Source organism: Chiloscyllium plagiosum, unplaced genomic scaffold, assembly GCF_037043375.1.
Source record: "Chiloscyllium plagiosum isolate Xiang-an unplaced genomic scaffold, Cpla_swu_hap1 HiC_scaffold_27, whole genome shotgun sequence".
Classification (NCBI taxonomy): domain Eukaryota; kingdom Metazoa; phylum Chordata; class Chondrichthyes; order Orectolobiformes; family Hemiscylliidae; genus Chiloscyllium; species Chiloscyllium plagiosum.
In genome coordinates this window covers 5,613,450-5,618,420 of record NW_028270165.1, presented here as the reverse complement: position 1 = coordinate 5,618,420, position 4,971 = coordinate 5,613,450, and the positions used below count along the sequence as shown (strand labels likewise).

At 49.0% G+C, this 4,971-nt stretch overlaps 1 non-coding gene across 1 annotated transcript; it reads right to left on the bottom strand.

Moving 5' to 3' along the window:
* Positions 1-2,692: 2,692 nt before the first annotated feature.
* Positions 2,693-2,764, bottom strand: trnae-cuc (transfer RNA glutamic acid (anticodon CUC)). Its single transcript has one exon. It is a non-coding gene; the product is annotated as a tRNA-Glu (tRNA).
* Positions 2,765-4,971: the final 2,207 nt, after the last annotated feature.

Below are 4,971 nucleotides of genomic sequence, written 5' to 3'. Positions count from 1 at the left end.
TCTCACCCTAAACCTATGCCCTCTAGTTCTGGACTCCCCCACCCCTGAGAAAAGACCTTGTCTATTACCCTGTCCATGCCCCTCATGATTTTGTAACCTCTATTAGGTCACTCCTCTGCCTCCGATGCTCCAGATAAAACAGCTCCAGCCTATTCAGCCTCTCCCTGGAGCTCAAGCCCTACAACCCCCAGCATCATTCCCATAAATCGTTTCTCATGGAGAAGTTAACGTTTCAGTCCTGAAGAAGGGTTAATACCCAAAACGCTGACTACTCCACATTCTGAGGCTGTATTCTCCCAACCTCCTGCTTGCAACTTCGGGTTGCAATATGTAGTGGCTCAGTGGTTACCACTGCAGCCTCACAGTGCACGGGACCCAGGTTTGATTCCAGCCTTGGATAGCTGTCTGTGAGGAGTTTGCACAATCTCCCAGCGTCTGCATGGGTTTTCTCTGGGCTATCCTGTCTTCTTACATAAACCAAAGATGTGCAGGTCATGTTGATTGGCCATGCTTAATTGCCCATAGAGTTAGGTACATTAGTTAGAGGGAAATGGGTGTGGATGGGTTACTCTTCGGAGGGTTTGTGTGGACTTGTTGGGACAAATGGCCTATTTCCTGTAGCTAATCTCATCTGCACTAATTTGTCTCTAACGAATGACAGAGTAGACTCGACGGGCCCAATGGCCTAACTTCTGCTCCGATGGTCTTGCGGTCTGAGGTTTATTTGGATCATTTCATTGGCAATGTGCAGTCTCTGGCTCAATGAGCAGCAGTGCCCCCGCTGGTGCTTCCGCAAGTTGCAAGCAAACATGAACCTCTTCCCACACTCGGGCCAGCTGAAGGGCCTCCCACTGCTGATGGACACACAGGTGTTTAAGCAGGGTGGAGGAATTGCTGAAGGTCAGCAGAATGGCCTCCCACCCCCCGCCCGCGTGTGGACCAGCTGGTTCTGGAGGAGCGGATAAAGCCCTTCCCACACTCGGGGCAGGAGAACGGCTTCTCCCCGGTGTGGACGGACTGGTGCCTCAGCAGGGCTGAGGAATTGCTGAAGGACTTCCTGCACTTAGGGCAACTGAACGACCACTCCCCCATGTGGACTCACCAATGGGCCAGCAGGTCGGAGGAAAGAGCAAAGCCCTTCCTGCACTCGGGGCAGAAGAACGGCCTCTCCTCAGTGTGGACCCACTGGTGTCTCAGCAGGTGGGAAGAACTGCTGAAGGCCATCTCGCACTTGGGGCCGGAGAACAGCCTTCCCCGGTGTGGACCAACTGGTGCGGCAGCAGGCAGAGGAATCACTGAAGGCCTTCCCACACTCAGGGCAGCAGAAGGGCCTCTTCCCCTCTGTGGACCCACTGGTGCTTCAGAATCCTTTCAAATTTCACAGTATCCTTCTGACAGGAGACCAGAATTGCACACAATATTCCAAAACTGGTCTAACCAATGTCCTGTACAGCCACAACATAACTTCCCAACTCCAATACTCAGTCAGTGGATTGCGAAAGCTTTCAAAACCCGCAAAAAACAAACAGGAAAGAATGGAGGGCCAAACGAATTTTTGAAAGTCAGCTTGGAAGCATCAATGAGAAATCGGCGGACTGGGTTTATTGGGTACCCGTTCTCCTTAAATACACTATATACGTATTCCTCTTCTGCTCTTCGTAGTTTCTCTGTGCTGCAGTGTGTAGTGGCTCGTTGAAATAATGTCCTGATGCAGCAACGTTTGTGGGTGTTGGGATGATTGTTTCTGTGGTTAAGAATTTGGTTTGTGTGTGTTGTTTTTCTGTAGATGCTAGTTTGAAGTTCCCCATTGACTGTTCGCTCTACTGTGACATCTAAGAATGGGACTTTGTTGTTGTTCTCCTCTTCAAACCAGGAGCCCCCCTCAGCCCCAAAGCCTCACCATTTGGAACACCAATATGCAGACGAGTCAAAGGCCTCCACTGAAAACACCAAGTCGAAGATTCACGCCACTCCATTTACTCCATCCAAGAATTTCTGAACACCAAAGACACTAAGATAGAAGAGGATGGAATAATGCTGTCCTTTGACATAACAGCCCTGTTCACATCCATTAACATCAACTTGGCCAAACAAAACTGAAGACACTACTCGAAGAACCAGAGACACAAACACAGCACCAACTTCATCAGCAAAGATAGCACTGTCAACCTCGTAGAACTGTGTCTTACCACCCACTTCATATTCAGTAACAAGCCCTCCAAACAAATCAACGAAATACCCATGAAACCACCAGTATCAGGATTCCGAGCAGAAGCAATAATGCAGAGACTCGAACAAACAGCCCTTCCAACGATCCACCCAAACTTTGGGTCCACTACAGTGATGACACTTTTGTCATCAAAAAGTAAAACAAATTAGAGGAAACCTACAACACCATCAACAATATCCTCGCTGACATAAAATTCACAAAAGAGAACAACAACAAAGTGCCATTTCTAGATGTCACAGTAGAGCGAACAGTCAATGGTAAATTCAAAACAGCGTCTACAGGAAAACAACGCACACGAACCAACTACTGAACTACAGAAGCAATCATCCCTCCACATACAAACAAATCTGAATCAGGACGCTATTTCAACGAGCCACGACACACTGCAGCACCCAGGAACGACTATAAATAATTACACAGCGCATTTAAGAAGAATCGGTAGCCTGCACCCCTGAAAATGGTTTCCCTGACCGGGAATCGAACCCGGGCCGCGGCGGTGAGAGCGCCAAATCCTAACCACTAGACCACCAGGGAGATGCGGATTTCGCTTGTCAGCTCTCCTAAAAATTACTTTCCTGCCCGGAAATCGAACCTGGGCCGCGGTCGTCAGCAAGCTTTCACCTGTGCATCCAACAATGTCATTTCTTGTATCCATTGCTCCCGATGCGGTCTCCTCTACATTGGGGAGGCTGGAGACTCCTCGCAGAGTCCAGTCACGGCGCTTGAGGGGATATTTCCAGGACACCCGCAACAATCAACCCCATCGCCCTCTGGCCCAACATTTCAACACCCCCTCCCACTCTGCCGAGGACATGCAGGTCCTGGGCCTCCTCCATCGCCGCTCCCTCCCCTCCCGATGCCTGGAGGAAGAACGCCCCATCTTCCGCCTCGGATAAATCAAACCCAGAACATTAATGTAGACTTCACCAGTTTCCTCATTTCCCCTCCCCACACCTTGCTTCAGTTCCAAACTTCCAGCACAGTGCTATCCTCATGACCTGTCCTACCTGCCAATCTCCCTTCCCACCTATCCGCTCCACCCTCCTATCTGACATGTCACCTCCATCCTCACCCCCATTCACCTATTGTACTCTTTGCTACCTTCGGCCCAGCACACCCCCACCCCCCAATTTATCTCTCCGCCCTGGAGGCGTCCTGCATCCATTCCTGATGAAGGGCTTTTGCCCGAAAAGTCGATTTTCCTGCTCCTCGGAAGCTGTCTGACCTGCTGTGCTTTTCCAGCACCACTCTGATCTAAACTCTGGTTTCCAGCATCTGCAATCCGCACTTTTGCCTACCCAATAAACCCAGTGTGTCGATTTCACATCAACAAACTGACACAAGCAGACACAACGTGTGCAGAAACCCTAGCCACATTACTTTACATAAAAGACATCTGGGAAATGATGTCCAGACAACCCAACGCTCTCAGCATCATGGTAGCCCACAAACCTACCAACACACTTACACAGCGGCTAATGAACCTGGAATAGCCTATACAAACAACCCGCAAACGAATGTTATTTACAAAATACCATACAAGGAAATATATACATGAACCCTGCCGCACAGTTCTCTGTGGCAAGAAATGCTGGGATGAGATAAGGAAGATTTTTTTCAGCCAAAACGAATCGGCACTGACTGGACAGCCATTTAAAATCTACGCTGTCAGGCCAGGATGGAAGATCCAACGGGATGAACAGATTTCTTATTTCCTGAAGATTTACAAAGCTGAGACTGGGTTTTGGTGTTTGTTCCCTTTCCACTCCCAGGAGCCGCAGTGGTTGGGGAGGTGAGTTGGAGAATGTGAAATATGTCCATGAGCAGCGTGTGGGGCGATTTCAGCTTCCCCTCCTCTGACAGCGCTGTGATGTGACTCTGATGTTCTCAGGGACACTTACTGACGCGAGACAGTGAAAAGAGTCTCGTTCCTGCAGATCAGGAATTCAAACCGTATGCCGGCTTCAGGACAATGAGAAAGATTAATTGGGGTGTGTGAAGAAGCTGTGAGCTGCATTTCAAAGAGGTAGGTGGAGTCAGATGCGTCATCCATTGCGCCCCGGCCCTGTGCGTACCTGACGCCACCATGCTGCAGAGTTCTGACGTTAACACGGACATGCGCAGCAATGGGAACATTCACAAGAGGAACAGCCAAAGATAATCACCGTCACTGCTTCCCTTCCATTGTCCCAACTTGGTGAAGCAGTATCTTTCACTGGCAAATAAAACACATTCGTCCTCAGGTGCCTGCTTCATTTTGATCACGACTTCACGCCCCTCACTGTTCTAGTCTCATTTCCAAACACTTGGCTCATAGCCTCAAAAGTAACCCTGTGGATATCTGATTGTTCCACCCTGACAGGCAATGGGTTGCAGATTTCCAACCCCTCCACTGATGTGAATCTTAAAGAAGAAACCGGGGAACAGTCTTCCTTTCTTTTTGACGACATTTCTCAACTGTAGTCGGCAAGGTTCACACCTGCGTGGGGAAACCGCAATCGATCTGAAATCCATCGTATTAACCACTCGACCCACGAATACAGAACCACACTGACAGCTTCATTTCCCAGGTCTCCCTGCCTGTGGAGCTGAGAAAGAGTGAGTTATTGCTGTGTTTGTTTGAATACAATCACTTCACAGGTTTTGAAAGGGTTACATATCTGCACATGGCGAGTCTGGTTGTTTCATCACGAAAGATGAAATAAACTTTCAGTTAAAAGCAAAAACAGAAATTCCAGGAG